Raw genomic sequence first — 23228 nt, forward strand, 5'->3', positions numbered from 1 at the left:
CTAACCCAATGTTGTCTAGAAATAAAAACAGGGAAGTACAAGACATGACCACCAACAGGCAAAATAACAAATTTTCTGGAAGGACTCCTTTTGAGGTTTATTATGCAACCATAAAACAATACAAAATAAGCAAATAAGGAAGACAAACTGGTAAACCAAAAGAAACAGGATCTAGGACTCTACTAAAACTAGTCTTAAACCTAGAATCCCAAGAAGCAGCTCTAGCTATATAGTGACTAACCTTCATGTCAAAATGTTTTGAATCTTTTTTTTTTTTTTTTAATAAAAGATTTATAACAAACAAGAGCTTTCTATAACCAGGTGGAAATGTCATACATAGAAGAAATAATACACCTCTCAGTTTAACACTGACATAGTCATATGACAAAGAACAGAGAAGAAAACAGTAGGTTTGCTTATGGTAAAGCTTCCCGATTGCCTTGATTCTATAAATGTAACCTTCCTAGCCCTCCCCCCTCCCTCTCTCAAACTGTAGCAATGTTACAGTGTGTGGGCAATATCTTAATTAACAAATAGAAAATGATAAAACATCAATGTACATTTAAAGCATGGTATCCCTCTAATAATAGGACTTGGACCAACCAATCTATTCCTTTGCCCCAGACAACCATATTTGTAAGAATCTGGATACAGTCCTTTGTTAAATGCAGTAATTTTCCCCAAGTTGTGAACAATGAGTACTTGTGATTGTACATCCTGTAGTGTAGGGACTTCCGGGTCTTTCCATAATTTCGCTATGGTGCATCTGGATGCGGTAACCACGTATTTGATAAAACAAGTTTGGTTTTTGTCGCAGCCTGGTACTTCCTGGTTCAGGAGAGCCTGTGCAGGGGTAAGCTGTACTGAGCCCCCAGTAATAGAAGACAGCCATTGCGAAACCTGTTGCCATAAATGTTTTAGTTTGGGACAGGACCACCATAGATGGTAGAAAGTGCCTTTGTTGTTGCATAATTTCCAACAGGAGTCCGATGATCCAGGGAACATATGGTGAAGTTTGTCTGGAATGATGTACCAACGATAGAATAATTTGTATCCGTTCTCTATATGGTTTGCAGAAATCAAACCTTTCCCCATTTGTGTGTATATCAGTTTCCAGTCTTCTGCCAACCAGTTACACTGTATATCCTTCTCCCAGGCTTTAATGTGAGCTGAAGTCCATTCTGAAAGTCCCATTTAGCAACAGATAAAGTCGGCAAACTTGTCCCGAAAATTTATCTACATTTCCACACAAGTTTTCAAAAACAGGGATCCCCATCTCCAAATATGCCATCACTCTGTGCCTCTTAATGTAATGTCATATTTGTAGGTACTTAAATACATCTCTCTCCCTCAGGTGATATCTATCACATAGAGCTTGAAAGGAAAGCATCCCTCCCGGTTCCCATAGATTGCTTAATTGAATAATTAACTGAATAATGCCCCGAGCTATCCAGGGCCCAAATGTTGATAAATTTTCAGCTGGGCGGAAGGAAATATTGTGAAAGATGAGTGCTGAGGTAAAAAATTCTTTGCCCAACTAGACTTGTCTTCCAATGCTCCCATATTTTATAGTAGTCTGTACTGACTCGAGAAGATAAAAGCGGGCAACTCCACGTGGCTCGAGGTTGCCACATAATGGCCGTGATTGGCAGTGGCCCCAATATGACCTGTTCCAATATTACCCATGGTTTTTTCCTACTTTGTTTGTGCCATTCAACGGCCGCTTTAAGTTGGGCTGCCCCTTGATAAAAGTGTAAATTAGGCATCCCCATTCCACCCTGAGATTTTGGAAGACACAAAGTAATTTTAGCAATTCTGGGTTTTTTACCCTTCCATAAATATTTAAACGGTCTCTTTTGCCATCTATCAAGAGTGTTATACGGAATTTCTAAAGGCAGAGCCTGCAACAGATATAGTATGCGGGGAAGGATATTCATTTTTATGACCGCTAGACGCCCTATCCAAGAGATGTGGTAGCGGTCCCACTCTTCCAAATCTTTAAAGATTTTGGCCATAAGAGGAGGATAGTTGAGTTGAAACAGATCAGCATTTCCGATATGAATCTCTAAATATTTTATGCTTTTGGAAGCCCATTTAAAAGGGTGGGAGCGACGCAAGTGCTCAACAATGTCTAAGGGTGTGGTTAGATTCAATATCTCCGACTTCTCCCAATTGATTTTAAAACCAGAGACTTGACTAAATTTTGTAATTTCCTCACTTATCGACGGGAGGGAATGAACAGGGTTAGTTATTGTAAGGAAGATGTCATCAGCGAATAATGATAGTTTAGAGGAGAAATCTCCCACTTGAATACCCTCAATGTTATTGTTATTACGGATTCTGTGTGTAAAGGGTTCTAAAAAAATAGCAAAAAGCAGCAGGGATAAAGGACACCCCTGCCTCGTTCCCCTTCCCACAGAAAAAGGTGAGAGTACCCCCCATTCACCTTCAGATATGCCTGGGGAGCTTCATATAGTTTAATCCATCCTATAAACACCTCCCCAAACTGAAAGGCCCTCATAGTTTGAAACAAGAACAGCCAATGTACAAAATCAAAGGCCTTTTCGGCAGACTGTTAGAAGTAGTAAGGGGATATTCAGACTCTTGGCCCACCAAATTGAGTCCATTGTTTTCCGCACATTGTCGGAGGCCATCCTCCCAGGGATAAAACCTGACTGATCATGATTAATAAGATCAGGAAGAATATTGTTTAGCCTGTTTGCTAAAATTTTTGCCAATAGCTTCATATCAAGGATATTGGCTGGTACGAGCCACAGATTGTAGGATCTCGCCCTGGCTTAGCAATAAGGGTAACTCCCGCTAAGTTAGCAGAAGTGGAAAGCTTTAAGGAGTCTTTTAAAACCGTTAAAATGTTTAACCAAAATGGGTGTGACAAGCTCAGTAATTTTTTTCTAAAAAGCCACTGTGTACCCATCTAAGCCAGGTGATTTCCCCAGCTTCAGAGATTTGATGGCCCAAACTACTTCCACTCCCGAGATCTCTCTAAGGCTTATCAGGCGGTTGTACTCCCGGTAAAGGGATGTCCTTTAGGTAGAGGTCAATCTCCTCCTGTTGAATACTTGTCGCCGCTTTATATATCTCTGTATAAAACCTTAGAAACCGTTGTCTTATCTCTGCATTAGTGGTCAATAATAGGCCTGTCTCGTCCTGAAGCTTAACTATGTTGTTTTGCATTTGTCTAGCTTTTAACTTACGTGCAAGTTGCTTTCCCGCCTTCATAGTGGACTTGTTTACTAAGCTCTAAATTATGGGCTATCTTTGCAGCATCTAGCTCTTCCAGTTTTAATTTATATTGGTCAATTTGGGTTAAAAAAAGATCTAGAACCAGTTTTTTGATGTAAGTTACTTAATCGTCTTAATTGCTCTAGAATGGTTTGCCTCTCCTTGGGCCTCTGTTTTTCATAAATGCTCCCCTAGCTATCAATTTATTCCAAAGGACAGCTTTCAAGCAATCCCATAAAACCATTGGGGATAATGTATCTATCATTAAATTGTAGATGTTCCTGTATATATTATTAATCTCTCCTTTCTTTCCTTCTTCGCCCAGTTCTATACACCTTTGTTACATGTAACTGCTTTTTTCTGCACCACAGTTCCAGTTTAAAGTTTATTATGCACCCCCCGTTTTATGTGAACCAGCATGATGTGACTGCTGTCTTGAATGCCGGTATATAAAAAACTTAAATAAATAAATGTCCTCAGCTGTGCAGAAAATGCAGGGTCTTCCAATAAACTATCAATGAGTCTCCAGTATTGTCGACCTGTCTCGTACTGGGCAATGTTAAGTGTCATGCGTATGGGGGCATAGTCTGACCACGTTATGGGTTCGATACTTGGGGTGGAAACCTGGTTAATGCAGCTTTTGTCTGCAAAAAAATAGATCTAGACGTGAATATGATTGGTAAGCCCTCGAGAGAAAGGTATAACTTCTGGACTTAGGGTATCTGGACCTCCAAGTATCAATCAGCCCTAGTCGAGCGAGAAAAGTTTTGAGAATCTTGCGATCCCTCCCACAGGTCAACGTTTGTCCTGAGGAGTTATCTAAGTGAGGATTGATCATGAGATTAAATTCTCCCCCCAGAATAATGTGTCCTTCAGCCGTGACTTCTATGAGCTGTGACAGTTTCTCAAAGAAAAGGCCCTGATTAGAGTTTGGTACGTATACAGTGATTAGAAATTGCTTCACATCCCCTATAGCAGCGCTTCTCAACCGGTGTGTGCGCGGGAAGGAGAGAGAGCCATGCCGCGTGTAAAAGTAGCAGCAGCGGCAGCAGCAGCAGCAGCATGGGCCCCCGAGCAATCGAAGTAGCCGGTAATCGGGAAAGGAGACAGCAGCATGAGCCTCCTGCGGCCGATGGGATTCTTCTTTCTTGGCCTGCGGGGGCTGGAGGAGGCGGCTGCTGCAGCTACCATTTGTGCTCAAGGGGGGGGGGGGGGGGGGGAGAAGAGGAAGTGAGTAAGAGAAAGAGAGAAGCAGCCAGCCAGCCAGCCTGTGTGTAAATGAATGTATTTGATTGAGAGCATGTGTGTGATTGAGAGAAACTGGTCAGAGAACTGATGTGTGTATATATGTGAGAGGCAATGAAAGTGACTGCTCAGGGAGGTGACTGATGTGTGTGTGAGAGAGAAAAAGCATGGAAGAAAGCATGGGAGTAAGAAGCCTGGTGTTGTGGGGGTGTGTGTGAAAGAAAGCATGGGAGTGAGAAGCCTGATTATGTGAGAAAGCATGGGAGTGAGAAGCCTGTGTGCGTGTGCATGCATGAGAAAGACTGGTTGGTAAGGTGACGGTGTGTGTGAATGTGAGAGAAAACGTGATTCAGGGAATGAGAAGCCTGTGCACATGGAGAGAGAGATTGGGGTGTGTGTGTGTGTGTGTGTGTGTGTAACAGAGAGAACGTGATTATGGGAATGAGAAGCCTGTGCATGTGAAGAGTGAGCATGGTAGGGAGAAGCCTGTATATCTGAAAGAGAACATGGGAGTGGGAAGCCTGTGTGTGTGTATGCATGAGAGAGATCAGGTGACTGGTGTGTGTGAGAGAAAGAAAGTGATTATGGGAATGAGAAGCCTGTGCATGTGGAGAGAACAAGCATAGGAGTGAGAGACTGGTGAGCATGTGACGCAGAGAAAGTGATTATGAGAGTGAGAAGCCTGCATATGTAAGTAGAACACAGGAGTAGGAAGCCTGTGTGTGTGTATGGCATGAGAGAAACTGTTCAGGAAGGTGACTGGTGTGTGTGTCAAAGACTGTTTGGGAGATGATTGGTATGTGAGAGACAGAAACTGGTCATGGGGGCATGACTGGTATGGTGTGTGTGAGAGACATGGGCACTAAGGAAGAGGACCATGAGTATAGAGCTTAGCTTCTACTGCTGCTTCTGGTGTGTGCCACGGCCTGCATGGAAGGGGAGTAGGAGAGCTACTGGAGGGGGTAAGTAAAAGTGGCTTTTTAAGTTTACTTTTCTTGATTGACTGCCATTTTAATTATTTAATATTACGTGATGTGTCTGCTTTTTTTGAAATTTTATTGTGTTTGGAGAATTTTTAATAGTTTTTAATTGTTGGATGTTTTTCTGTTCATGGCTGTTTTGAAATATTTATTCTGCTTATTAGTATAGTTTTACAATTATTTTTGTGTGGGGGATCTATAGCTGCTTGCTAGATCTGTTTTTAGGGCCAGATTTAATATTTGTAGTGTTGCCTTTTCATAGATAGGGTTGCTCCTGTTTAATGAGTGTATTCCATAATACAGGTGTAACTGTGTGCGGATTAGTTTATGTGCATTACTACAGATCCTGGGAGTATGTTAGGTCGGTTCTGTGTGTGTTACCGAAATGGAGAAATTACTTACATGATAATTTCGTTTTCCTTAGTGTAGACAGATGGACTCAGGACCAATGGGTATAGTGTACTCCTGCTAGCAGTTGGAGACTGATCAGATTTCAATCTGACGTCAGCCCCTAGTACATATACCCCTGCAGGAAGTGCAGCTCTTCAGTATTCTCCTTGAAAAGCATTGTGGATATATGTGTGACTGACTGATTGATTAACTTAATAATTTGGTTAGCTTGAATAACTTCATAACTTGGTTAAACGTTAAAACTTGATTAACTTGAACTGGTTGACTGACTATAGCTGGAGTCCGCCAGTGTACTCAACTGGAAAGCGTCGACACCCGGCAGGGTGGATGCCCTAGGTAAATGAAAACGTGGCTTACCCTTTCATCATTTGAAAGGCTATGCATGACGGCAGTCAAGGGTGGGATGCTGAGTCCCATCTGTCTACACTAAGGAAAACAAAATTATCAGGTAAGTAATTTCTCCATTTCCTAGCGTGTAGCAGATAGACTCAGGACCTATGGGATGTATAAAAGCTACTCCCGAACCAGGTGGGAGGCTGCCCGTGACCCACTTAGTATTGCCCTTGCAAATGCCATATCCTCCCGAGCCTGAACGTCCTGACAGTAGAATCTGGAGAAGGTATGGATGGAGGACCATGTAGCCACCCTGCAGATCTTAGCAGGTGACAGCATTCTAGTCTCTGCCCAGGATACTGCCTGGGCTCTGGTAGAATGGTCCTTGACCTGTAGAGGTGGTGGCTTGCCAGCTTCTACATAGGCCGCCTTGATGACTTCCTTGATCCAGCGGGCGATGGGTGCCCACGAGGCCGCTTCCCCTTGTCTCTTTCTGCTGTGAAGGACGAAAAGGTGGTCCGTTTTTCGTACGGGTTCGGACATTTCCAGGTATCTGAATAGGAGTCTGCCGATGTTGAGATGGCGTAGACTACAGGCTTCTTCCAAATTCTTCAAGGCATCCGTCGTTGGTAGCGAGATGGTCTGGTTAAGGTGGAAGTCTGAGACCAGTTTGGGGAGGAAGGAGGGAACCGTGCGTAGTTGGATGGACCCCGGGTTGAGCCTGAGGAACGGCTCACGGCAGGACAGTGCTTGTAGTTCCGATATGTGGCGGGCTGAACACAGCGCCAGCAAAAACACTGTCTTTAAGGTTAACAGGTGGAGGGACAGGCCTCTGAGGGGTCTGAAGGCGGTTCCCGCTAGGAAGTCCAAAACGAGATTGAGATTCCACAGAGGTACCAGCCACTTTAGTGGTGGGTGAATGTGTTTGACTCCTTTCAGAAAGCGTGACACGTCTGGGTGAGAATCTATGCTGTCGCCCTCGCTCTTGGAGCCATAGCATGACAATGCGGCCACCTGTACCTTGATGGAGTTGAGGGACAGACCCTTCTGTAGTCCGTTCTGTAAGAATTCCAGGATCACGGGAACTTTAGATGAGCGTGGCTTGATGTTGTGGTCTTCGCACCAGGCTTCAAATACTCTCCACATCCTTATGTACATTAGTGATGTGGATAACTTGCGTGCTCTAAGGAGTATCGATTACCGCCCCCTGAGAATCCGCTCTCTCAGGCGAGCCCTCTCAATGGCCAGACCATAAGAGAATTGAGCTGGGTCCTCGTGGAGGATCGGACCTTGTTGTAGAAGGTCCCTGTGTGAGGGCAGGGGTAGGGAGTTCCCTGCCAGCAGTCTTCTCATGTCTGCGTACCAGGGTCTTCTTGGCCAATCCAGAGCCACCAGAAGAACTAGTCCCTTGTGTAGTTGTATCTTGTGAATGATTGCGCCCAGTAGGGGCCACGGCGGGAAGGCGGAGAGTCCCCGGGGGCCAGGGCATCGATCCCTTGGGACTGTGGTTCCCGCTTGTGGCTGAAGTATCTGGATACTTGGGTGTTGGATCCGTTTGCCAGAAGGTCCATGTCCAGTGTCCCCCACCGATTCACTATCATCTTGAAGGCTGCGGACGACAGCCTCCATTCTCCTGGGTCTAGACTTTCCCTGCTGAGGAAGTCTGCCGTGATGTTGTCTTTCCCTGCGATGTGGACAGCGAATATCTCCTGGAGGTTTGCTTCCGCCCACGCCATCAGGGGATCTATTTCTAGGGACACCTGTTGGCTCCTGGTTCCCCCCTGCCAGTTGATGTACGCCACTGTCGTGACATTGTCCGACATTACTCTGACCGCTTTGTTTCGAAGTCTGTGAGCAAATCGCAGGCAGGCTAGTCTGACTGCCCGCGCTTCTAGGCGGTTGATGTTCCATCCCACCTTTTCTGCGTTCCACTGCCCTTGGGTGGTTAACTCCTCGCAGTGTGCTCCCCATCCTCGTAGACTGGGGAGGATAGTCTTGATCCCCGGCTTATGTGGCTGACCTGCAGCCACCACCGAGGCTGGGTCCGAACTCTGCCCAGGAGTGATAGACGTACGGTGTAGTTCTGGGACCGTGGGCTCCACCGTGATAGAAGGGGAGCGCTGTAGGGGCCTCATGTGGGCTTGCGCCCATGGTACAACTTCTAGTGTGGTTGCCATCAGCCCAAGGACTTGCAGATAATCCCATGCTGTGGGCAGAGGATCGCTCAGCAAGGTTTGCAGCCGGTTCCACAATTTTGATCTCCTTGTGGGGGTCAAGCTGACCTTGTCCTCTTTGGTGTCGAATCGGACTCCTAGATATTCCAGCGACTGTGAGGGCTGTAGGGAGCTTTTGTGTGTGTTGACCACCCATCCTAGGCTCTCCAGTAGAGTTATGATTCTGCTGGTTGCTTGGCGGCTTTCCTCCTGTGACTTTGCCCTGATCAGCCAATCGTCCAGGTAAGGGTGAACGAGGATTCCTTCCTTCCTCAGTGTTGCCGCCACCACCACTATTACCTTGGTCAACGTCCGGGGTGCTTTGGCTAACCCGAAGGGTAGTGCCCGGAACTGGCAGTGACGGTTCAGGACTTTGAAGAGTAGGTAGCGCTGATGACCCTGATGAATTGCGATGTGCAGGTAGGCCTCCGAAAGATCCAGGGATGTGAGAAACTCTCCTGGTTGTATCGCCCTTATAAGGAATCGTAGGGTTTGCATGCAGAAGCAGGGGATCCTGAGGTGGCGGTTGATCGACTTGAGGTCCAGGATGGGCCTGAATGTTCCCTCTTTCTTGGGGACGATAAAATAAATGGAATAATGTCCAGTATTTATTTCCTGTGGAGGCACTGGGGTTATGGCCTTGAGGGCCAGTAGTCTGGACAGTGTAGCTTCCACTGCCGCCCTCTTGAAGGGGTCGTGGCAGGGGGACTCCACGAACTTGCCCAGAGGAGTTCGTAGGAAATCCAGGTAGTACCCCCCCCCCCCCCCCGAATGATGGCTAGGACCCACTTGTCCGAGGTTCTCTCGACCCATCTGCGGTAGAATAGGGCTAGTCTGCCCCCTATGGCTTCTTCCCTTGGATGGGTCGGCTGAATCTCATTGTGGGGTGCGGCTGGGGCCTGCACCCGAGCTGGTTCCCCTCTTGTTGTGCTTGATCCGAAAGGACTGGTTCCTGCCTGTAGGGTGGGGGGTTTGATAGTTGCTCCTGTAGGGATTGAAGCGCTGTGAACCTCTGCCCCTGAAGGACCAGGGGAAGGGTCGTTGGTTTCTCTTCATCTTATCCTCCGGCAGGCATAGCAATGGGGATTCGCCCCATTTGTCGTCCAGTTTCTCTAGTTCGCTGCCGAACAGGAGGGATCCTTTGAAGGGCATCCTTGTGAGGCTCGTTTGGGAAGATGCGTCGGCCGACCAGCTTCGGAGCCAGAGTTCCTCCTGGCCGCCACCGCAGATGACACTCCTCTGGCCGCTGTGCACACTAGGTCGGAAACAGCTTCCGCGAGGAATGATACTGCTGGTTCCATGTATTCTCCCAGGGTGTTGGTTCCTGGTTTGTGATAAGCAGGCACGTGTCACCACGGTGCAGCAGGCCGCAATTTGTAGAGACATAGCGGCTACGACAAAAGACTGTTTGAGGATGGACTCCAGATGCCGGTCATGTGCATCCCAGAGCGCAGCTCCTCCTTCCACTGGGATAGTGGTGCGTTTAGAGACTGCGCAGACATGGCATCCACTCTTGGGCATGCGAGATCATCTTTGGTTGCCGGGTCCAGGGCTGCCAAGGCTCGTCCCCCTTTGAATGTGGACTCCGGAGCACTCCATTCCAGGTCAATCAGCTGTTGTGGTGCTTGCAACAGAGGGAAATGATGAGAAGTCTGTCGGAGACCCTCCAGCAGGGGGTTCGGTTTAGGTTCCCCCGAAGTCCCTGGGCCCAGGATAGCGAGCTCCGTCAGGCATTGGTTGATCAGGTCCGGGAGCTCGTCCTTTGTGAAGAAGCGTCTCCTGGTTTGGTAAGGCTCTGTCCCCGGGGGGAGCTCCCCCTCTTCTAGGGGTTCAGCTTCCTCCTCAGAGATGTCCGAGTCCCCATAGGTAGGGCTTCTGGGTAGTGGAAGCCTGTGCCTAGGTCTTGAAGGGCCTCGGGCATGAGGGTCCTCCGGTGAAGGATGTGGCTGGACAGCCAGAGGTTCAGTTTGCATTTGAACAAAGGCGTGAATCTCCTTGAAGAACTCCACCCATGAGATCGATGCTGGGTCAAAGCTGAGGGGCGCTGGTTCCTTGGGGGTCCCCCTGGCTACGTCCAGGGTACCCCCTGGGGAGCTAGAACTTGGCCCTGGATGGGACTGGCCTCCTCGCACTGGGTGTACAGGGTGTCGGTCTCCTCGCTTTGTGCAGCCCTGACGTGGCATGCTGGGCAGAGGCCTTGAGCTTTTATCTCTGTTTCTGGAGGTGCCATGGCTGTTGGCGCGTAAACTCTAATGTGTACCGGTGCGCTTAAGGTAAGCGTGTAGTTGTGCGCGTAGCAGTGCGCCCAGCCTAGATATGCACCCAGCTCTGCGCGTGTAACTTATGCGCGCAAGACCTGATGTGCGTGTAAAACTATGCGCACAAGGTGCTTTGTGCACCTAGGTCGGAGTTGTGCACTCGGGCTGAATGGCGAACGGCGTGGCGAATAGGGCCAAGATGGCGACGGCGAGCACGTGGGCAATATGGCGACCCCCTCGTAGAGTCTCCACGTGGGTAGACCCTTGGAAATAACCGGGGCCTGGCCCTGCTAGGGCGGATCAACCCGGTGACACTGATCCCGGCCAGCGACCTGTGCTCCTCGATCCTCAGAGACCGGATTCAAGCAGAAGATTTCTACCTTACCTTGTCTTCGGTGCTTCCCGGTTTCGTCCCGGGCGGTCTCCGGCTGCGGGGGGAGAAGGCAAATACCTTCACCGCCGCGCTCGAGGGTGCACCTGAACGTCCCCTCTTTCTTGGGGACGATAAAATCAATGGAATAATGCCCAGTATTTTATTTCTTGTAGAGGTACTGGGGTTATGGCCTCGAGGGCCAGTAGTCTGGTCAGTGTAACTTCCACTGCCACCTCTTGGAGAGGTCGTGGCAGGAGGATTCTATTAACTTGTCCAGAGGGTTTCGTAGGAAATCCAGGTAGTATCCCTCTCGAATGATGGCTAGGACCCACTTGTCCGAAGTTCTCTCGACCCATCTGTGGTAGAATAGGGCTAAGTCTGCCCCTATGGCTTCTTCCCTTGGACGGGTCAACTGAATCTCATTGTGAGGTGCGGCTAGGGCCTGGACCTGAGCTGGTTCCCTCTTGTTGTGCTTGTTCCGAAAGGACTGGTTCCTGCCCTTAGGGCAGGGCGCTTGATAGTTGCTTCTGTATGGGTTGAAGCGTTGTGAGCCTCTGCCCCTGGAGGCCCGGGGAAAGGGCCGCTAGTTTCTCTTATTCCTGTCCTCCGGTAGGCGCGGCAATGGGGACTCACTCCATTTGTTGGCCAGTTTCTCTAGTTCGCTGTGAACAGAAGGGATCCTTTGAAGGGCATCCTTGTGAGACGCGTTTTAGAAGATGCATCGGCCGACCAGCTTTGGAGCCAGAGTTGTCTCCTGGCAACCACAGCTGATGACACTCCTCTGGCCGCTGTGCGCACCAGATCGGAAGCGGCATCCGCAAGAAATGATACTGCTGGTTCCATGGCCTCTCCAGGGGTGTTGCTCCTGGTCTGAGATAGGCAGGCACGTGTCACTACAGTGCAGCAGGCCGCTATTTGTAGGGACATAGAGGCTATGTCAAAAGACTGTTTAAGGATGGATTCCAGACGCCGGTCATGAGCATCTTTCAGCGCTGCTCCTTCCTCCACTTGAATAGTAGTGCGCTTCAAGACCACGCAGATCATGGCATCCACTTTTGGGCATGTCAGAAGGTCTTTGGCCGCCGGGTCCAGGGGGTACATGGCTGCCATAGCTCGTCCCCCTTTGAATGTGCACTCTGGAGTACTCCATTCCAGATCAATTAGCTGCTGGACAGCTTGTAGGAGAGGGAAATGGCGAGAGGTCTGACGGAGTCCCTCTAGTAGGGGATTCGTCTTAGGCTCCCCCGAAGCACTTGCACTCGGGATAGCGAGTTCCTTCAGGCTGTGGGTGACCAGGTCTGGGAGCTCGTCCTTGGTGAAGAAGCGTCTCATGGTTCGGTGAGGCTCTGTCTCCGGGGGGAGTTCCCCTTCTTATAGGGGCTCTGCTTCCTCTTCAGAGTTGTCCGTGTCCCCAAGGATGGGGCTTCTGGGCGGTGGAAACATTTGTCTAGGCCTATCGTGGCCTGTAGGATAAATGTCTTCTGGTGGAAAGTGTGGCTATTTATCCGGAGGCTCCGTCTGCATGTGGACGAAGGTCTGTAGCCCTTTAAAGAATTCCACCCATGAGATAGACGCTGGGTCCAAGCTAAGGGGCGTTGAGTCCCTAGAGGTCCCCGTCTGAGGGGGTGTCCCGCTGGAATTTGCTAGGTCCGGAGTACTCACTGAGGAGCTAGTACTCGGTCCTGGGTGGGACTGGCCCTGGCCTGGATCTCACAGGACCTCCTCGCACTGGGCACTGGCCTCTTCGCTTTGTGCGGCTCTAAGATGGCATGCTGGGCAGAGGCCTTGAGCTCCATACCTGGTGGTGCCATGGCTATAGGTACGTAAACCCTTCTTTTTATGCGCTCTGGCACATCTAAGATGTGCGTGCGGGTTGTGCGTGTAGATATGCGTCTAAGTCGTAGATATGCGCTCAGCACGATAGACGCGCGAGGCGTGTATAACTTATGCACGCGGCCCTTGTGCGTGTACTTTATGCACACATGTACCTTGTGCGTGTACTTTATGCGCACATTTTGTGCGCCTAGTTGGCCTTGTGCGCCCGGATCGAGACGGCGGACAGAGCGGCAAATAGGGCCAATATGATGACTGCGACCACGAGGGCAATATGGCGACCACCTCGGAGGGTCTCCACGTGGGAGGACCCTTGAAACTAACCAGGGCCTGGCCTTGCTAGGGCAGATCAACCCGGCGACAGGTCACGGCCGGCGACCTGTGAGACTCCTCGAACCTCGGAGACCGGAGTCTATGCTGAAGATTTCTACCTTACCTTGTCTTTGGCGCTTCCCGGTTTCGTCCCGGGCAGTCTCCGGCTGTGGGGGGGAGAGGGCAAATACCTTCACCGCCATGCTCGAGGGTGCACCCGCTGCCTCTCAGCCGTGCCCGAGATCGGGGGCTAGGTCCTCGCCGCGATTCAGCCACCGGACCGAGGCTCACCTCCGAGGGACCATGGAAATCACCTCGGGAATTCTCAACTGGGGGAGGGACCCGAGGGTATCACCGCAGGAGAGCGGGGCTAGTCTTCAGAGGTAAGTTCTCTTCCGAATTTGGGTTTTCTCTGTTGAATTTTGTTCTAATGCTGTGAGAGCGTGCAGATAGTCCCTAACTGCTATGGAGATGGAAAATACTGAAGAGCTGCACTTCCTGCAGGGGTATATGTACTAGGGGCTGACGTCAGATTGAAATCTGATCCTTCTCCAACTGCTACGGTATCAGGAGTACACTATACCCATTGGTCCTGAGGCCATCTGCTACACGCTAGGAAAAGTTTGTTCATATATTGCTTAGCACTCTCAGCTTAGGCAACATTTAACATGGCTAATTCATCCTGCTGTCTATAAAGAACACTGTTTACAGTAAGCAAACTTGCTTTCTCCGTGGACCAGAAGGGCTGAATTAGCTATGTCAAGTGGGAAATTCAGAGCTGAGGTTTGCAGGGTTTATTAAATAAGCAATCTGGACCCCACTATATAGAGTGATTAGCGGGCTATGCTAAACTGCTTCTCTGAATTTGTTGCTCCTTAAGAGATTATCTAGACAATAACGGACGTAAAGGTGTGCACAGATGACCGCATTACAGCTTTACAAATGTCTTTGAGAGGCACGGCTCGCAGATGAGCAATTGATGCAGCCATGGCTCTAACCTCTCGCACTGAGGATGAGTCTCCCGGGCTACTACACAGGTCAGCTGTCATAGTTGGTGATTTCATTATTAGAAATGTAGATACTTGGGTGGCTGATAGACGTGAGGACTGCCAGGTAACATGCCTGCCTGGTGCAAGGTGGCGGACCTCACACGTCACCTAGATAGGATTATAGACAGTGGTGGGGAGCAGCTGAATGTTGTGGTACCTGTGGGCACCAATGACAGGAAAATGTGGGAGGGAGGTTCTGAAAGCCAAATTTAGATTTTTCGGAAGAAAGTTGAAATCCAGAACCTCCAGGGTGGCATTCTCTGAAATGTTCCTTCGTCCATGCGCAGGTCCCCAGGACAGGCAGAGCTCCAGAGTTTCAATGCATGGATGAGATGATGGTGTAGGGAAGAGGGATCCAATTTTGTAATGAACTGGACAACCTTTTGGGGAAGGGGGAGACTTTTCCCGAAAGGACAGGCTCTACCTTAACCAGAGTGGAACCAAGCTGCTGGCGCTAACATTCAAAAAGGAGATAGAGCCATTTAAACTAGAAGAGGAGGGAAAGCCAACAGTCTCAGCAGCGCATGGTTCAGAGAGAGGTATCTTCAAAGGATACTAATGAAACAGGAGAGTCAGGTTCCAATAAAAGCAAAAATAGTCCATGTACCTATAAGTAAAGAAACACCTGAGCTAAAGGATTCCAAATTATCCCAAACAACTGAAAAGCAGGTTAATACAAACAAAAAAAAAAAACCCCCACACTTTGAAATGTCTGTATGCTAATGCCAGAAGTCTAAGTAAGCTGGGTGAGTTAGAGTGTATAGCAGTGAATGATGATAGACATAACTGGCATCATGGTGGAAGGAGGATAACCAATGGGATAGTGCTATATCGCAGTGATAGGGAGGATGAACTTGGTGGGGGGGGTGTGGCACTTTATGTCCAGGAGGGTATAGAGTCCAACAGGATAAAGATCATACATGAGACTAAATGCTCAGTACAATCTATATGGGTAGAAATCCTATTTGTGTTGGGAAAGAGTATAGTGTTAGGATCAGACAGATGATAAAATGCTAAAAGAAAATCAGGGAAGCTAACCAATTTGGTGGCGCAGTAATAATGGAAGATTTCAAATTACCCCCAATATTGACTGGGTAAATGTAACATCAGGACTTGCTAGAGACATAAAGTTCCTGGATGTAATAAATGATTGCTTCATGGAGCAATTGGTTCAGGAACCAACAAGAGAGGGAGCTAGATTTAATTCTTAGTGGAATGCAGGATTTGGTGAGAGAGGTAACGGTGGTGGGGCCACTTGACAACAGTGATAACATAATCAAATTTAAACTAATAACTGGAAGGGGGACAATACTGAAACGTACAGCTCTAACACTTCATTTTCAATAAGGAAACATTGTTTTTCCTCATTTTATCAATTAGAAAAACTGAAAGGTGCAGCTGCAAAGGTTAAAAGTGTACAAGACGCATGGACACTGTTTAAAAATACAATCTTAGAAGCACAATCCAGATGTATTCCATGCTTTAGGAAAGATGGAAGGAAGGCAAAATTATTACCGTCATGGTTAAAAAGTGAGGTGAAAGAGGCTATTTTAGGCAAAAAAAATCCTTCAAAAATTGGAAGAAGGATCCATCTAAAGAAAATAAGAAAAAGCATAAGCATTGCCAAGTTAACTGTAAAACATTGTTAAGACAGGCTAAAAGAATTGGCCATAGAGGCTAAAAGAATTGGCCATAGAGGTAAAAACTGATAATAAAAACTTTTTTATACATGTCCGAAGCAGGAAACATGCATGGGAGTTGGTTGACCTTTAGATGACCGAGGGAGTTAAAGGGGCTAAGGCCAGTGCAGAAAGACTAAATGAATTATTTGCTTCTGCGTTTACTAATGAGGATGTTGGGGAGATTCCCGTTCCAGAGATGGTTTTCAAGAGTGGTAAGTCAGATGAAATAAACCAAATCACTGTGAACCTGGAAGATGTAGTAGGCCAATCGACAAAACTAAAGAGCAGCAAATCACCTGGACCAGATGCTATGAACCCCAGTGTTCGGAAGGAACTCAAAAATGAAATTTCAGACCTATTAGTTAAAATTTGAAATCTTTAATTAAAATCATCCAATGTAACCCCAATATTTAAAAAGGGCTCCTGGGATGATACGGGAAACTATAGACCAATTAGCCTGACTTCAGTGCCAGGAAAAATAGTGGAAACTATTCTCAAGAACAAAATTGTAAAGCATATAGAAAGACATGATTTAATGGAACACAGTCAACATGGATTTACCCAAGGCAAGTCTTGCCTCACAAATCTGCTTCACTTTTTTGAAGGAGTTAATAAACATGTGGATAAAGGTGAACCAGTAGATGTAGTATACTTGGATTTTCAGAAGGCGTTTGACAAAGTTCCTCATGAGAGGCTTCTAGGAAAAGTAAAAAGTCATGGGATAGGAGGCGATGTCCTTTCGTGGATTACAAACTGGCTAAAAGACAGGAAACAGAGAGTAGGATTAAATGGGCAATTTTCTCAGTGGAAAAGGGTAAACAGTGGAGTGCCTCAGGGATCTGTACTAGGACCGGTGCTTTTCAATATATTTATAAATGATCTGGAAAGGAATACGACGAGTGAGGTTATCAAATTTGCAGATGATACAAAATTATTCAGAGTAGTTAAATTACAAGCGGATTGTAATACATTACATAAGAACATAAGAAATTGCCATGCTGGGTCAGACCAAGAGTCCATCAAGCCCAGCATCCTGATTCCAACACAGACCAAACCAGGTCACAAGAACCTGGCAAGTTCCCAAACACCAAGAAGATTCCATGCTGATGCAATTAATAGCAGTGGCTATTCCCTAAGTAAACTTGATTAATAGCCATTAATGGACTTCTCCTCCAAGAACTTATCCAATCCTTTTTTGAACCCAGCTACACTAACTGCACTAACCACATCCTCTGGCAACAAATTCCAGAGCTTTCTTGTGCGTTGAGTGAAAAAGAAATTTCTCCGATTAGTCTTAAATGTGCTACTTGCTAACTTCATGGAGTGCCCCCTAGTCCTTCTATTATTCGAAAGTGAAAATAACCGAGTCACATCTACTTGTTCAAGACCTTTCATGATCTTAAACACCTCTATCATATCCCCCCTCAGCCGTCTCTTCTCCAAGCTGAACAGCCCTAACCTCTTCAGCCTTTCCTCATAGGGGAGCTGTTCCATCCCCTTTATCATTTTGGTTGCCTTTCTCTGTACCTTCTTCATCGCAACTATGTCTTTTTTGAGATGTGGCGACCAGAATTGTACACAGTATTCAAGGTGCAGTCTCACCATGGAGCGATATAGAGGCATTATGACATTTTCCGTTCTATTAACCATTCCCTTTCTAATAATTCCTAACATTCTATTTGCTTTTTTGACTGCTGCAGCACACTGAGCCAACGATTTTAAAGTATTATCCACTATGATGCCTAGATCTTTTTCCTGGGCGGTAGCTCCTAATGTGGAACCTAACATCGTGTAACTACAGCATGGGTTATTTTTCCCTATATGCAACACCTTGCACTTATCCACATTAAATTTCATCTGCCATTTGGATGCCCAATCTTCCAGTCTCGCAAGGTCCTCCTGTAATGTATCACGGTCCGCTTGTGATTTAACTACTCTGAATAATTTTGTATCATCCGCAAATTTGATAACCTCACTCGTCGTATTACTTTCCAGATCATTTATAAATATATTGAAAAGCACCGGTCCAAGTACAGATCCCTGAGGCACTCCACTGTTTACCCTTTTCCACTGAGAAAATTGACCATTTAATCCTACTCTCTGTTTCCTGTCTTTTAACCAGTTTGTAATCCACAAAAGGAAATCACCTCCTATCCAATGACTTTTTAGTTTTCTTAGAAGCCTCTCATGAGGAACTTTGTCAAACGCCTTCTGAAAATCCAAGAACACTACATCTACCGGTTCACCTTTATCCACATGTTTATTAACCCCTTCAAAAAATGAAGATTTGTTAGGCAAGATCTCCCTTGGGTAAATCCATGTTGACTGTGTCCCATTAAATCATGTCTTTCTATATGCTCTACAATTTTGATCTTGAGAATAGTTTCCACTATTTTTCCCGGCACTGAAGTCAGGCTCACTGGTCTGTAGTTTCCAGGATCGCCCCTGGAGCCCTTTTTAAATATTGGGGTTACATTGGCCACCCTCCAGTCTTCAGGTACAATGAATGAGTTTAATGATAGGTTACAAATTTTAACTAATAGATCAGAAATTTCCTTTTTTAATTCCTTCAGAACCCTAGGATGCATACCATCCAGTCCAAGTGATTGCCTACTCTTTAGTTTCTCGATCTGGCCTACTACATCTTCCAGATTTACAGTGATTTGGTTCCATTCGTCTGACTCATCACCCCTGAAAACCATCTCCGGAACTGGTATCTCCCCAACATCCTCATTAGTAAACACGGAGGCAAAGAATTCACTTAGTCTTTCTGCAATGGCCTTATCTTCCCTAAGAGCCCCTTTAACCCCTCTGTCATCTAATGGTCCAACTGACTCCCTCACAGGTTTCCTGCTTCTGATATATTTTAAAAGGTTTTTATTATGAGTTTTTGCCTCTATGGCCAACTTCATTTATTTATTTATTTAAAGTTTTTATATACCGACATTCATCACAGATATCACATCGGTTCACAGTGTAACACAAACAGACGCCTGGGGTAGCGTTTTTACATCGAACAGGATTCAGTTATATTTCAAATTGTTTCTTCTCCTGTCTTATCAATGTTTTACTCTTACCTTGACAATGCTTATGTTTTATCCTATTTTCTTCAGATGGATCCTTCTTCCAATTTTTGACGGATGTTTTTTTGGCTAAAATAGCCTCTTTCACCTCACCTTTTAACCATGACGGTAATCGTTTTGCCTTCCTTCCACCTTTCTTAATGCGCGGCATACATATGGACTGCGCCTCTAGGATTGTATTTTTAAACAATGTCCAAGCCTGTTGAACACTTAACTTTTGCAGCTGCACCTTTCAGTTTTTTTCTATTTTCCTCATTTTATCAAAGATTCCCTTTTGAAAATGTAGTGTTAGAGATACAGATTTACTTATTGTCCCCTTTCCAGTTATTAGTTTAAATTTGATCATGTTATGATCACTATTGACAAGTGGCCCCACCACCGTTACTTCTCTCACCAAATCCTGTGTTCCACTAAGAATTAAATCTAAAATATCTCCTTCTCGCATTGGTTCCTGAACCAATTGCGCAATGAAGCAATCATTTATTACATCCAGGAACTTTATGTCTCAAGCAAGTCCTGATGTTATATTTACCCAGTCAATATTGGGGTAATTTAAATTTCCCATTATTTCTTCACTGCCAAATTGGTTTGCTTCCCTGATTTCTCTTAGCATTTCATCATCTGTCTGACCATTTTGTCCAGGTGGATGGTAGTATACTCCTATCACTATACTCTTACCCAACACACATGGGATTTCTACCCATATAGATTCTACTGAGCATTTAGTCTCTTGTATGATCTTTATCCTGTTGGACTCTATACCCTCCCGGACATAAAGTGCCACACCCCCGCCAAGTTGATCCTCCCTATCATTGCGATATAATTTGTACCCTGATATAGCACTGTCCCATTGGTTATCCTCCTCTGTGATGCCAATTGTGTGTCTCACATCTTACATCTTAGGCTTCTGGCATTGGCATACAGACATTTCAAAGTCCATTTTTTGTTTTATAACAACCTGCTTTTCAGTCGATAGGGATAATTTGGATTCTTTACTTACAGGCACATGGACTATGTTTGCTTTTAATGGAACCTCTCTGTTGGGATGCCCTAACTCTCCTGTTTCATTAGTATCCTTCAAGGATACATTTCTCCGAACCATGCACTGCTGAGTGTCTGTCGGCTTTCCCCCTTGTTCTAGTTTAAAAGCTCCTCTATCTCCTTTTTGAAAGTTAGCGCCAGCAGCTTGGTTCCACTCTGGTTAAGTTGGAGCCCATCCTTTCGGAAAAGTCCCCCCCTTCCCCAAACATTTCACGAGTTCCTTACAAAACTGAATCCTTCTTCCCTACTTTTCATTCCTCAAGGAAGTTTCTTCGTACCCCCAAGGCCTACAGCAGGGATGGCCAACTCTGTCCTCGAGACCCACAAGACGGCCTGGTTTTCAGGATATCCACAATGAATATGCATGACATATTTGCATATAATGGAGGCAGTATATACATATTCATTGTGAATATCCTGAAATCTGACCTTTTTGCCCCTCTTGAGGACTGGAGTAGGCCATCCCTGGTCTAAGAATACAATCACAAATCGGAAGTATGAGGATGCCAAATATCCTATTAACTGAAGTCTGTCCGGGGGGAAATACACAGCAAGTGAACCTTTGAAACTACGACAACTTTAGGCCCATGTCAAATACCCAACTACTAGCCAAAGTCACCTAAAAGGCAGAGTCCATCAACTCCTGACCATGCTGGAGGCACAGCCAATTCTGGACAATTATCTGTCAGCAAGATCAACATCACCAGAACAGTACATCTCTCTACTATCCCCTCCCTGAGTTCTCTCCCCATCCACTTCACCTCTCCCCCCCATCCACTTCCCCAGTTCCCTCCATCCACTTCACCTCTCCCCCAGTTCCCTCTCCCCCCATCCACTTCACCTTCCCCAGTTCCTTCTCCCCCCATCCACTTCACCTTCCCCAGTTCCTTCTCCCCCCATCCACTTCACCTTCCCCAGTTCCTTTCCCCCCATCCACTTCACCTTCCCCAGTTCCTTCTCCCCCCATCCACTTCACCTTCCCCAGTTCCTTCTCCCCCCATCCACTTCACCTTCCCCAGTTCCTTTCCCCCCATCCACTTCACCTTCCCCAGTTCCTTTCCCCCCCCCGTCCACTTCACCTCCCCCAGTTCCCTCTCCCCCCCCGTCCACTTCACCTCCCCCAGTTCCCTCTCCCCCCGTCCACTTCACCTTCCCCACTTCCCTCTCCCCCATCCACTTCACCTTCCCCAGTTCCCTCTTCCCCCATCCACTTCACCTCCCCCAGTTCCCTCTTCCCCCGTCCACTTCACCTCCCCCAGTTCCCCTCTCCCCCCGTCCACTTCACCTCCCCCAGTTCCTTCTCCCCCCTTCCACTTCACCTTCCCCACTTCCCTCTCCCCCCTTCCACTTCACCTTCCCCAGTTCCTTCTCCCCCCTTCCACTTCACCTTCCCCACTTCCCTCTCCCCCCCCATCCACTTCCCTCCCCCTCCCCCCGAGTTCTCTCTCGCGACGCAGCTCCCCCTCTCCTTGCCCCTCCCCTCAGAACTCGCAGTCCCTCTCATTCCGCCCCGAGCGCCCTCTCTCTCTCTCTCTGGGCCTCCTTCCACCTCCTCGGTTCCAAAGTCTCCTTCCCTTTTGCCGCCTGATCCGCCTCCGGACCTCGCTGTGCCGGTAAGAGCGCCAGAGCAGCTTCCGGTCTTGTCAGCAACGACCCGCAAGGCCGCGCGCCGCGCGCCGCGCGCCGCTTCCCGTTCTGCGAGCAACGGCCCTGACGCCGCGCACCGGTTTCTTACCTCAGCGCAGCCGAAGAACATGAATACCGCGTGCCACCGGCTCGCCAACCAATGACTCGCCGCCTTACTCCTCCGCCTAGTGACGACACGGGAGCGCTCCCGCTGGCTCTCGGGAAGTACAGTCCGGGAGCCGCCGCTCGAAGCAATGTGTGCGGACGCCACCAGGTCCCGGAACTACAACTTCCGGCATCCCGCGATCCTGCGCGGCTCGATGGGAGCTGAAGTCCCTCTCCCCACCCAGAATGGCAGCAGTTCATGTTCCTCAATGCTCAGGGAATTGACGTCTAGGGGCGTGGCTTAGATTAGTTCCAGGATCGGAGAGCTGGAGAGGAAATGTCATTGGGTGGGAGCTGTTGGTGCATGAGAAAGTTAAATGAATAATGTAACTAAAGAAACAAATAATGAGAGACAGTGAGTGGGGGAGAGAGAAGGAGTAAGGCTGTTCTAACAGACAGTGAGTGAGGGATAGAGAGGGAGTGAGGCTGTACTTAGAGACAGTGAGTGAGGGATAGAGAGGGAGTGAGGCTGTACTTAGAGACAGTGAGTGAGGGATAGAGAGGGAGTGAGGCTGTACTTAGAGACAGTGAGTGAGGGATAGAGAGGGAGTGAGGCTGTACTTAGAGACAGTGAGTGGGGAAAAGAGAGGAAGTGAGGCTGTACTTAGAGACAGTGAGTGGGGAAAAGAGAGGAAGTGAGGCTGTACTTAGAGACAGTGAGTGGGGAGAGAGAGGGGGAGTGAGGCTGTACTTAGGGACAGTGAGTGGGGAAAAGAGAGGAAGTGAGGCTGTACTTAGAGACAGTGAGTGGGGAGAGAGAGGGAGTGAGGCTGTACTTAGAGACAGTGAGTGAGGGATAGAGAGGGAGTGAGGCTGTACTTAGAGACAGTGAGTGAGGGATAGAGAGGGAAGCTGTATTTAGAGACTGAATGGAAAGAGAGGGAGTGAGGCTGTACTTACAGACTGAGTGGGGAGAGAGAGGGAGTGAGGCTGTACTTGGAAACAGTGAGTGTGGGGGTGAGAGGGAGTGAGGCTGTACTTAGATACTGAGTGGGGAGAGAGAAGGAGTGAGGCTGTACTTAGATACTCAGTGGGGAGAGAGAGGTAGTGAGGCTATACTTAGATACAGTGAGTGGGGGAGGGAGAGAAACTGTACTTAAGAGACAGTGAGTAGGGAGTGAGGCTGTACTTAGAGACAGTGAGTGTAGGGGTGAGAGGGAGTGAGGCTGTACTTAGATACTGAGTGGGGAGAGAAGGGGTAAGGCTGTACATAGAATGAGGGGGAGAGAAAGGGAGTGAGGCAGTGAGAGGGGAAAGAGATAGGTAAGGGAGTACTTAGAGACAGTGAGTGTGGGGGTGAGAGGGAGTGAGGCTGTACTTAGAGACAGTGAGTGTGGGGGTGAGAGGGAGTGAGGCTGTACTTAGAGACAGTGAGTGTGGG

General features: G+C 47.6%; 1 protein-coding gene across 3 annotated transcripts in view; it reads right to left on the bottom strand.

Annotated features, from left to right (window-relative positions):
• LOC115083432 (ATP-binding cassette sub-family F member 2) overlaps nt 1–21993 on the bottom strand; it is a 191417-nt gene extending 169424 nt beyond the window's left edge. The window contains exon 1 of one of the 3 annotated variants that reach the window (XM_029587240.1): nt 21792–21993. The gene's annotated coding sequence lies outside the window, so the exon portion shown is untranslated. Of the gene's footprint in view, nt 1–21630; nt 21772–21791 lie in introns of those variants that run through there. The other 2 variants (XM_029587239.1, XM_029587241.1) reach the window with 2 other exon arrangements.
• Between the last annotated feature and the right edge of the window lie 1235 nt (nt 21994–23228).

This window comes from Rhinatrema bivittatum, chromosome 2 (genome assembly GCF_901001135.1).
Source record: "Rhinatrema bivittatum chromosome 2, aRhiBiv1.1, whole genome shotgun sequence".
NCBI lineage: Eukaryota > Metazoa > Chordata > Amphibia > Gymnophiona > Rhinatrematidae > Rhinatrema > Rhinatrema bivittatum.